Here is a 13070-nt window from a genome sequence, read left to right as displayed (position 1 = left end):
CATTTATCCCCATACTCTATATGAAACTTTCTTGGCTAATCATGATAAAAAGGATAGGCAGCATGTGTAGATTTTAAAATTTTAAAATATGCAGCGAAAAATAAATCGGATTAAACCCTTTAACCCTACATGTAAGATACCAGATCTAAACCTATCCAAGCCCAAAAAAGCACATATAATTAATCTAAAATTTAAGAAAAATATGAGATCATATCTCATTACCTTTGCACGGGTAGAAATTCACCGTTTCAGATGATCTCGGATTCGTAAAAGATGGAGCCGCACACGTGTCCGACCTCTACGGATATCCATTGGATCAATCTCGAACTTTTCTTCTCGTAGAAGATTTTTCTTCTCAAGAAGAACCTTGGCCTTGAGAACTCTGATCAACTCTTTTGATCTTAACTGAGAGATCAACTGCTTGATCTGCAGCCTTCTTCTTCTTCTCCTCGATCCTTGATCTCTAAGTCACCAGAACTCCTTCTAGGCATGTGGAAGAGAGAACACCCAACCTTTGGGCATGGAAAGAAGAATATGAGAGAGAGGAGTGCATGGAGATGGAGAGAGGGAAGGTTTTCTTGATGAAAAATCAATACTAAAAAATCCTAGAGACCTCCCTTTAAATAGACATAAGCTCTGACACATATTATGAACCCTGACACGTATCCCCATATTCTTATATGAAACTTTCATGACTAATCATGCCTTTCGAGTGCTCGTTCCTCATATTCTTTTTCCCCTCTTTTTTATGGTAGACAGCTATATTCAACTGTGTGGGCAATAGAATCATGTAAAAGAAAATGGAACTCTATTTGCTGGTCCAGAGAGTCGAGCTATAACACAAGAACAAGAGCTATATGTGCTCATATCACCCACTTTAGTTTCCAAATCCCAATTCTGAGGATTTTTATCTTAAATGTAGAACTCAGATTAAAATAAATAAATAAATAAAATAAATAAATTTCAGTATCATGTTAGTGAAGGCCACATACGAATTGGTCTGAATTACATCATGCTTAACATACTCCTACTTGTCCCAACATAACACAATCATTTTTGTTTTAACAATTTAAAAGCATTTCAAAAATCTTTTAATAAAATTTATCTCGGCTTGCAAATTAAAAAATTGGCATGGGATCCATATTTGAAAAAATTAATTCTCAATAAATCATAGAATATATTATGTATCTTCTTATAAAATAATCGTCCGTATAAAACATAGTAGTAAACGTATTATCAATCAACAGGCAACCTTCTATCAATGTATTAGATATTAAAAGCACTTCATTGTGAATGTAATCAATGTATATCCGATCATCGTAGTAATCTGCAACTGTCTAAAAGCATGCTATGAACATTTAGCTCTTGAAGAATGGGGAAAACGGAAGATGGAGAAAAAAAAAGGAACAATTACATCTCAGGTTGAGGCTGCATTTGCCATCAAGCGAATGATAGACAAATTATGCAAATATAGTGCATCCAAGTAGCAGCTGCAAATGTATTTTCCACTTTTGTCACGTCTAGTCTTGTTCTCTCATAATGGTTGGATCATTGATGTTTCCATAAAAAAATTGATGGTTAATGGGTAGCTTTATTTTTAACGTTACTCAAACTGCATTACTTCCTTGGACGATCAATGATGATGAATATGATCACCCACCTTGATGTATATCATGCTTATCAGAATTATAAGAAGACAGCCTTATTTCTCCATAGCCTCAATGATGTGTTTTGTGGTGGCAAGAGAACAGGATTGCCTTGACAAATAAGCACATCAATGTAATTTTTTACATCCCTCCTTGATTCATCTGGAAGCTTGTCTAAGAGAACAGGGGAACACTTAGGATAGTTTGCAGGGATGAACAACCTCAGAGGCAAAATCGGACTCTGCATATAGCAAATTTATGCTAAGTAATATATGTTAGAAGCACATATGTAACTCTATCCCCATCAGAGTTACCATATGTAATGAAGCGAATTGTGACTTCAAACTTGGACTGAAAGCCACTGCGCAGCGAAAGAACATTTGATGACTGTTCCTTCTCCATCAGATGCAGCAGCAACTGAATCAGCATCCTCTTCACTTATGTTGACTATTGTAATAATGAGCTGCTGATTTATCTCCCTAATCTCTTCTTCCAGTAGAGCATGGTTTACTTGCAGTCAGATGTATCCATTCAGTAATGTTGAGATTTTTGATGCCCTGACCAGCTCCCAGGGGGGTGGCTATAATAAAGCATTATCTACAAGATATTCAACACTGGTAACTATGCATAATTCCATCCAGAAATGATGTGTACTGATTTATGATATTATCAGAAACATCTGGAATTCCTCTTTCACTACTAAAATTTTCAACCCTTCAAAATCTTCTTGTCCATTTTTTCTTGTTATTTATAAACAGAGAGGTATCACACCTCCGACCAATATTGACAATAGAACTCTCAATACACAAATTGCCCATAAATGCCCAATACCTATGACTCCTGGTGGAGTCAATTGAATGAGGAAATTCCATGCATAATGACAAGTTCAGCCTTTTGGAACAATTCAAGTAAAGGCAAAAATCCAGAACTTGGAAAAAGCAAACTCACAAAAAGCTAAGAAAGAGAATGGATAACTAAAATGCAGAAATTAAAAAAAAAGCACATAATTTTGGTATATCTATTCATGCAAGACATATGCACTATTATTAGGTATTCTTAATCGAATAGATTATGATCAACAGTATGGATCTTTGGTTTGGATAGCCCATCATTGTTTTTCTAAACTAAGCCTTTTACCAAACATATAAAATTTAATATGTGATCCAATTAATATTACACATATCATGTCCTCGATCCAAGATTGTGAGCCAAAGGTCATGGCAACCACCGTATACTCATAAGGAACTCTCCCTACAAGCATGCAAGGCATCTTATCATGCTATCATAAAATAATAGTGAAATAATTAATCAATAATTTAAATTAAAAATATAATAATTCAAATTCTAACTTTAATATCTCAATAAATTCAACAATGTTCAATAGGCTTTACATCAAATTCAATAAGACTTTCAATCTAAAATAAAAGTAGAGAGATTTTGCTTCTAATCACTCTTTCATTCATATCTTGTATCATCTTAATTTCTCAATATTTATAAAAATAATAAAATAGGAGGTAATGAGCTAGACAGCCCAATAAGTAATGATTATTTTAAATAGATTTTATCAGACATTAAAGTAAATAATCATTTATAAAAATAAGCATATAGAGTTTATTAATTCAAAATCAATTTCAATTATGCAATATAGTTCATGCTAAATTCATTTTTTTTTCAAAAATTTGATTTTTTTTTGAGATTTTAATCTCTTTCATTCTTAAATTCTTTTCATCAACCATGCACCGTGACCATATTTTTTCTATGGTAGGGTTATAATACCGCGTATCATCTTACGGTGGGTTACGAATCATCTAGCAGTAAAGCTTTCAGAACTGCTGGTCTCACTGGTGGTTTGTTGCTAGTTTCGCTAGTGACATAAACCCTCAGGATAAATCAATTATCAATGTATTTGCTCTCATTGGTGGGTTCTTTACATAGTCAGATTGTCAGTCCATATCATTCTTGAATTAAAATTTTTTATAATTCATGTTTCTTATTCTAATTCGATAGAAATATACATAATCATATGGTATCGAAATCAATCAATATAATACATAATAAAATCAATGCATTCAATCATATTTCATCATAACATTTCAAAATAATATTTTTTTTAATAATAAAATATCATTCATCAAATTCATGTATTATTTTTCAAATTATGTCAGAAAAAAATATTATAATGTATCGATAAATGTAGAAAAAGTGAAACATTACTTACCTCATACGCATTCTAATAAATCCATATAATTTTAAAATTTTGCTTTCAAAATTTTTTGTTCATAGATCATATCGCGATATCCATGATCAAACATCTACAACCCTATACAGGATTAATTTCAATGATTAAAAAGATATGAATAATTAAAAAAGATAGAATTGATGGATACCTGCATCCTATAGTCTAGATTGGTCCGATTATCTTATTTCATCTAGTCAAAATTTAATTAGGATATAGACGGTCCAAAATTTGGCTATCATATCAAATAAAATTTTCAAAATGATAGGATCAAGATTCTTTCATTGAGTTCATAAATCAAGTAGAGAGAGAAAGTCAGAGGAGAGAGAATTCATGAGGTATCATCTAAATTGATCAGGTGATGTAGTCCAGCATCATGATTGATCGAAATCAAAATAATCTAATCAAGTTATGGTTAAACCAATATACAGATAATTCAAAATAAAATCATGGATGATCAAATCTAGTGGTTTATGGTCTGATCAAGGTACTGGCATGCTGTCCGACGACTACGGATTAGAATGCTTTCATTAGAATCATTCAAACTGATCATCACTCATCTCATAATTCTAAAAAATCTTAAGAGAGAAAAATAATCTAGAGAGAAAATTTTAGAGAGAGAAACTAGAGAGAGAAAATAGAGAGAGAAAGTAGAGAGAGAAGGTAGGAGAAAAAAAGAGAGGAGAGAGGGAGGAGAGAGGAGAGAGAAAAGCTCTCTTTTCTTTTTTTTTCTTCTTTTGTTTCTCTGTCTTCCTTCTTCTTCCATTTGGCGGTGAAATAGGGGATATTTTAACTCTCCTTCTCCCATGCCAACTCCAAGGGAGTCTTGCCAAGGAAGATGACCGGAGGTGAGGCCCATGGTGGCAAGGTCATAGATCTTCGATCGATGAACAACGGTGATGGATGATGTCAGAATCAAATCAAACATGGAAGGAAAAATAGAGCACTTTGAGATCCGATTTTTTCAACAACAATCGGTAGCTAAATCACAAAAATCTCAGTCTAAAATTCATGAAAAAATCAAGGAGAAGATTTCTTAAGGGACTTACCTCATTTTTGATGGACTTTGGTGGTGATTTCCTGCAAGCACGATGAAAGTTTTCCAAGAGAAGAAGAAGGCAAACACAAGTCTCTGGCGACAGGAAATGATCGAAGCTGCAAGGATTCGAAGGGAGGCTCATCCTCTTTTTATAGAGTGCCAGAGGAGGAGTCCGAGTCCTCCCCGACTTTCGATTTTCATCGAGAGACCGCACCAAAAAGACTCCCAATAGGAGTCCAGCATCCTTCCCACCCAGCATGTGCAGCCATTTTTTTTTGTTCTTCTTTTTTTTCCACTACTTTAAAATTTATGCAATAGGTTTAATCCGGATTGGGGTATTACATTCTTTCTCTCTAAAAAAAAATTTCGTCCTCAAATTTTTTTTTCTTGCTCAAGTCCTCAAAATTTCTTACTTAGAATTCATAGTTCTAATCTCATCCTCAAACTCTTCAATATTCTAATTCTCGAAGTAATTTCATCGTTAAGTCATTTTATAAGAAAAGGTCAATACCTCAAGAGTTGATCTAAATCGAAATCCTTCATTTCTTATAATCAAATCAGTGTCTCTATTCTAATAAATAAGGATATCAATTTTCGTTATCTAAACATTAACTACTCTTAATTAATAGATTCATCACAAGATTAAATTACAAATAACTCCAATCCACCTCTCATAGAACAATCTTCAATATCAATAGATAACCTCAATTTTTTTTTTAATCAGGCAGAGGAATAATATTAGTCAAAAGAGTTCAAACTTCATATTTTGGAGAAAAAAGATCTATACCAAAATATTTCTTATTCAAGATCATGAACCGATGGCCCACAATTTAGATCCATCCATTAAAACTTATCTCAACACAAGATAGGAGAACATACTAACATGAATTATATAGTGATATCCAAATCAGTCAAGAATCAAAAGTATTTTCTCTCAGTCGTGCTTTCATAAGTTAGAGATTCACCATTCTAATCTCATCCATGAAATTTTTGATATTTTAATTTTTAATATAATTTCAACATTAAATCGACTCATAAAGGTAAAGTCAATACTACAAATGTAAATCAGAATCAAAACTATTATTCCTGATAATTCAAAATCAATATCTTAATTTCAAACAAGGATATCAGATTTCTTACCAAAAATATCTACAACTCATGTTTTAATCAATTTATCACAAGATCATGAATAACTTTACTCTCAATAGATGAACATTCGAGGATAAATGAAAATTTAAAATCAAAATTTAAGATCGATAATTAAGCTTAATTTCTTTCTAATATATAGAGAAGTATAAACTTCAATTCTAAAAGAAAGAAAATCTATTGTTGAATATTTTAATTCAAGATCAAGAACCAATTGTCTAATTATCTAAGATTCGGGATGCTAAAAAGTTAGCTCAATATATGATAGGAGAACTTGCCAGTGAAAATCACACCAAGACATCCAACTTAGTTAACAATTTAAGCCATTTTCTTTTTCTTGACAATAAGATCATCCCACAAGGAAAAAATTAAATTGAGTATTTTGTCATAAATTTTTTCAAACTAAGAGAACGTAATTTCATCTTATAAATGATTCAAGCCACCACACTTTCACTGCAGACTCTGATCTTGACCATCAAATTCTTTGGATACATTAATGACTTTCAATCAAATACTACTATGTAGAAAAATATTCAAAATTTAAATTTCAAGTAACTCAAGAGAACACTTTAATTGTTGTTCCTTATATGCATCAAACAACTCTATCCAAATTAACCCTTGAGTCAATCGACATAATCAAAACCATCATATAAGTAGTTATTGTAATTCAATATAAATTAAATTTTGGTTCTCTTATCAATTCATCTAAACAATTTCATATCAAAATCTAGTGAATAAAAATAATTAGATAATTTTTTTCAATCGATCCAATCAAGTTCTAAGATCTTTCATCAAACGCATTAGATAAATTTAACTTACTCATCTCTTGTAATGTTTCTTTTATTAAGACTTTTAGCATTTATCAAAAACCTTCCATAATAATCATGCAAGCCACTTAAAGTCATATTCTCCATTCAATATTAGATTTATTAAGGACTTCAATAACAATGATAAAAAAACTTTAGATCAATTCATAATCTCAAAATTTTCAAATTAAAATTTTACATTACGTCTCATAATCTCTAGTAGATATAACTAAAATCTTTTATCTTAATTCCAAGATGGCAAATCAAGATTCTACCAAATGAATATTCGACAATCTCAAATCAAATCAATTTCTTCAATTAACAATAGATTTATTGCAATTTTATAGATGTCCCAAAATCTCAAATAGAGATAACTAGATCTTTTATCTCAATCTAAAGACAGCAATTAAGGATTTTATTAGCACCCTCATCCATGATGGTAGAAGATATCTTGATCAGCTTACATTCATAATCCTTGAATTAAAATTTCATATATATCATATAATCTTCAATAGTCATAAGCAATATCTATCATTTAGATCCTAAGATGGTAATTAAAGATTCCGCCCAAATGAATATTCAACTATCCCATAATTAATTTTTTCAATATGAAATAAACTTCTTTACAATATTCTTCAAATATATATTTTTGTTTCTACATATAAGCTTCATACATGATCAACATTTTGTCATAAACTTCAAAGAATATTGCAATCAAATATCATAAAAAAATTTCTTAGTCTAGCTTGAAGTAACATTTTTATGTATAAATCTTCATCTTATCACCGAATAATTAATTTCAAAATTAAGAGCAATATCACAGTATTCTCTCATGTCAAATTTGAGCTTACAATTCACTTGAACAACTAATGATCAAATTATTAATTATAATACACAATAAACTTTCATGATCAATCCTCATGCAATTATTTTAGATCAAATCTAGTAAATCATAACATGATTCATAGATTGTTCATCATATTCTAAACTCTATGTATTATAATGTCTTGTGATCCTTTCATATATAATCACAATATTTAACTAAAAATCATAAAGATACCTCATACTACAATCATCATAGATCTACACCATAATATCTCTAGTGTCTATCCACTTACACTCGTCCTATATTTGATTCTATATGTCATAGTTTATCCACTAATGTTCTGATACCACTTTAATTGTCATACCTCCGATCCAAGATTGTGATTCGAAGATCATGGCAACTATCGCATACTCATAAGGAACTCTCTCTATAAGCATGAAAGGCATCTTATCATGCTATCATAAAATAACAGCAGAATAATTAGTCAATAATTTAAATAAAAATATAACAATCTAAATTTTAACTTTAATATCTCAATAAATTCAATAATATTCAATAAATCTTACATCAAATTCAATAAGACTTTCAATCTAAAATAAAATTACGAAGGTTCTGTTTCTAATCACTCTTTCATTTTTATCTTGTATCATTTTAATTTCTCAACATCTATAAACATAATAAAATAGAGATAATGAGCTAAACAGCCCAGTAATCAATGATCACTTTAAATAGATTTCAACAGATATTAAAATAAATAATCACTTATAAAATAAGCATATAGAGTTTATCAATTTGAAATCAATTTTAATTATACAATATAGTTCATGCTAAATTCATTTATTTTCAAAAATTTGAGTTTCTTTTGAGATTTTAATTACTTTCATTCTTAGATTCTTTTCATCAACCATGAGCTATGACCATATTTTTTCTATGGCAAGTCATAAATGTTGGAAATAGTGTCCCAAAGTCAATCGTCAGCCTGTTGACGGTTGTGCTCTTTCTTGTATTAGTATATGAATTATAAATAAATAAAAATTATTTATATTTTATCATAAATTATTTCATCTTCTAATGAACTCCTATATTGTGGTGAAGTCCTTAGGACTATTTAGACTCGACAAAGGAGGATTTATCATTTAGTCCTTAAACCTGTTCGCGACCAAATGATACGTTGTTACCAAGGACAACAATGTTTATCAAGTATAGGTCGTTGTGTGCCATATGAGTTGGTTGTCCTCTTAACCAAGGAGTGTAGAGACACTGGTATGGTATACAGGTGAGATATAAGGGTACATCTGCACTGAACGTGACCGACTCCGGAGCTTTTTCTGCTGTCAAATTTGCTCCGATGGGATATGGGTATAACTGTCCCTCTGACCTGAGACCGCCACGGTGACTTGCAAGCAACTCACTGCACTTAGGCATTGGACTACCTGAATTTCTAATTCAGTGATGGAAGGATGTTGGGTGTAGTCAAGTACTTGACTTGTCGGTGCGTGTGTCAAGATGGGATTGACCACTCCAGTTCAGGAGCTGTGTACAGTCGTATTTCAATTTAGCAAAATCTTGACCAGGATAGTCCTAGTGAGGAGTCACAGGACTGTTTGAGTTGAGCACGATTCGGATGATCTAATCAGGGTTGACAGTTTAACCCTGAGTCTCCTAAACACAGGGGTCAAAAGGGATGAATTATACAGTAACCATATTCACGTAGGTTCTGAGTGTTGCGATTGTGATATTCGATCTATCCGAATTGGGTACCATTGCTAGATGGTCACTTCAATTAGTACAGGAATTGATTCCTGTGCTACCGGCTTAGGTTCGAACTGCGGGGTCACACACATTAGAGGTTCCTATCTAATTTGATGGCTGATGAAGAGTCCTAATGCTCATGGACTTCGAGTCCTATGTGTCTGAAACTCTATGATCGAGAATCAAGATTCTCTGATCATGAGTTCACATATTTTGGGTACCGGGGTCAAGAGTCCCATTGGTTTGGGATTTTTTGATCAGGGTTTCATATCGATGGACTCTGATGCCCGATTACCCATCGGATTTGGACTCAGTATTTATGAGAGATTTAATTAGTAATTTGATCATTAATTAACTCAATTTATTGAGTAATTATTTTTGGATCAAGTCCAATTGAATTGGATTCAGTTGGTTTGACCCGATTAGGTTAAGTGTTGACCTAATCGCCAAGATGGTTTGGTCCCTGATCTGATCAGGGGTTGGGCTTAGTCAATTCTTGATTTGATTAAGATTTTATTGAGCCTAATTAAGCTAATTGTGTTGGGTTTAATTTAGTCTAATTGTGTCTAACCTATTTTAAATAAGGTTGGTTCAATTGGATTTCAAACCACCTTGACTAATCTCCTTGCGCCACCTCACTTCACATGCGCCCATTTGAATTCACGAGAAATAAGTTCTCATGAATTTTCTCCCATGCAGAAGCCATCCCACGCCCCTTCTTTGTGCGCCATTTTGAATGGATAAGGATGAGATTGGTTGGCCATTCAAATTCAAAAGATGTTTGAATTTGAATAGATAACAAATCTCTACGCCTACCCTTTATTTTGTGCGCTAATCTGATTAGAGAGAAAAAGGGTGCTGAAAAAAGTCTCATGCATGAGAAAAGAAAGAAAAAGAAGAGAAAAGAAAAGAAACAGAAAGAGGCGCAGGTTTTTCTGAGAATACCCTGGGGTTTCTGCCTAGGGTTCGAAAAGTGAGAAAGTGAGCTACGAGTATCGTGAGCCCACCAAATCTCAGGAGAGATTCATCAACCTCTCAAGCACCTCTACTGATGATCTGGAGTGTCTGAAGAGTCGCAGATCAAGATCGAAGGAGTTCGATCAACATCGACCGTCAAAAGGGTTAGCCACGAACTAGCATTCGTGAGGAGCCGATCAGACGAAAGCTTCGTGTGGATGATCCGTAGAGGCCAGACACACTGTGTGACTATTGCAATGATCAGACCCTTCCGACGGTGATCAGATTACGGTGATCGACTACCGCACAAAGGTAATGTATTCTGAACACATAACAGTAAAATATTTACTGTAGAAGTTTGAATTTCAAATTTAAATGCATGCTATATATATATCATATTTAGATCTTGTGTAGGATTTATATATATTAATTAATTAGATTAATTAATAATTTTACTGTAAAATATAATTTTGAAAAAGTTTTGAAATTATCGTTTTACCCCTGCACTCAAATTTTGCTTCAAATGGTATTAGAGCAAGTTCTAAAATATGATATATATATTTGCATGTAGATTAAGTTGTAATCTAAAAGTTTAAATTTAAAATTTGAAATTTAAAATTTAAAATTTGAATTTTGAAAGTTGTTCGAAATTCAAAATTCAAAAATTTAAATTCAAAATTTAAAATTCAAAAATTTGAAATTTGAAATTTGAATTTGAAATTCAAAATTTAAAATTTAAAATTTGAAATTTAAATTTAAATTTTGAAATTGGTATATTTAGATATACTTGATCCAATTAGCAAGTAGTCTAATTGGGTTGGTTGCCATGGTCGTCCGTCATAGAAGAAAAGTAGGTTTAAAGGCCCTCTCCTCCCATTCGATGGGGTTCTCCTATGGCGGTAGGGTGCCGCTGTAATTATATCCCATGCAGATGAAACAGTGAAAAGACTTAATTGTAAAAGTTCAATTTAAAATTTATCATGAATGTGTTAGATTAGATCTAAAAGAATATTCATGATTTATTTTGATTGAGTTATTTTTTGTTATGTAATTAGCAATAGGATTGCTGTTTATGAAATATGCTGATCTGTTTGAGAAATGAGTCAACATATTTGGTGAACAAAAAATAAAACTTTTAAATTTAAAATTATTTTCGAAAAGCAAACCCTGACCCATCAGTCCAAATACTTAATTAAAAGAATTAAGTGTTGTCTAGTAGGTCTAGAATTATGAATTAAGATCTAAGACAATTGCATAAACTTGTGGGTCAATGGGTTAGATGGATTAGGTCCATAATTGGGTTAGACCTAAGGTTAGCTTAAAGAAATGGACTAAATTAGAGTAATTGGTCAAATCTAATCAAAAGTTGAATTAGATTAGGTCAAGGATACTCTAGACTCAACTCCAATAGTTGTAGTTGAATGGGTCCATGTCTTTAACTAGATCAAGATGGACTTAATTCATGGCTATGGTGGAACCCTATTTACTAAGTTGATCAAATTAAAACTAATGAACCGGTTGGTGTCTAAGGTAAGTTTGGCAGTTTGACCAGTGGTTTTTAAGTGGAGCTACTCGCAGTGATTTGATCTCTGACGAGTTAATGGCTTATCCCCACCACTGATCTCACTTACCTGACCAACCTGGTGAATTAGTTTTGATTAGATCACTTGGTGATTAGGGCTCACCCATGTCATTAGGTAAATAGTTTGACTGATTTAGGTGCTCCTAATGCCAGCTTTAAGTAAATCCTTTTTAATCTGACTTGGTGAAGTCAGTGGGAGGATTGAAATTGACTTGGTAAATCCTTTTTAATCTGACTTGGTGATCCAAGTAGCAAGTAATCGAATTGGGTTGGTTGCCATGACCGTCCGGTCATAGGAGAAAAGTAGGGTTTAAAGGCCCTTCTTCCCATTCGATGGGTCTCCTATGCGGTAGGGGTGCCGATGCAATTATATCCCATGCAGATGAAGTAGCGAAAGGAATATTCATGATTTATTTTGATTGAGTTATTTTTTTTATGTAATTAGCAATAGGATTGCTATTTATGAAATGTGCTGATCTATTTGTGTAATGAGTCAACATATTTGGTGAACAAAAAATAAAATCTTTCAAATTTGAAAATTATTTTTGAAATACCAAACCCTGACCCATCAGCTCAAATACTTAATTAAAAGAATTAAGTATTGTCTAGTAGGTCTAGAATTGTGAATTAAGACCTAAGACAATTGCATAAACTTGTGGGTCAATGGGTTAGATGGATTAGGTCCATAATTGGGTTAGACCTGAGGTTAGCTTAAAGAAATGGACTAAATTAGAGTAATTGATCAAATCTAATCAAAAGTTGAATTAGATTAGGTCAAGGACACTCTAGACTCAACTTCAATAGTTGTAGTTGAATGGGTCCATGTCTTTAACTAGACCAAGATGGACTTAATTCATGGCTACGTGGTGGAACCTTATTTACTAAGTTGATCAAATTAAAACTAATGAACTGGTTGGTGTCTAAGGTAAGTTCGGCAGTTTGACCAGTGATTCTTAAGTGGGAGCTACTCGCATTGATTCGATCTCTGACGAGTTAATGGCATATCCCCACCACTGATCTCACTTACCTGGCCAACCTGGTGAGTTAGGTTTTGATTAGATCACTTGGTGATTAGGGCTC

The 13070-nt window shown here is 32.6% G+C and overlaps 1 pseudogene; it reads right to left on the bottom strand.

Moving 5' to 3' along the window:
* Window positions 1–1686: 1686 nt before the first annotated feature.
* Window positions 1687–13070, bottom strand: part of LOC140855247 (mediator of RNA polymerase II transcription subunit 15a-like) — a 31635-nt pseudogene continuing 20251 nt past the window's right edge.

This window comes from Elaeis guineensis, chromosome 2 (genome assembly GCF_000442705.2).
Source record: "Elaeis guineensis isolate ETL-2024a chromosome 2, EG11, whole genome shotgun sequence".
Classification (NCBI taxonomy): domain Eukaryota; kingdom Viridiplantae; phylum Streptophyta; class Magnoliopsida; order Arecales; family Arecaceae; genus Elaeis; species Elaeis guineensis.
The sequence above is the reverse complement of the archived record's forward strand: the minus strand, read 5'-3'. Positions and strand labels throughout refer to the sequence as shown.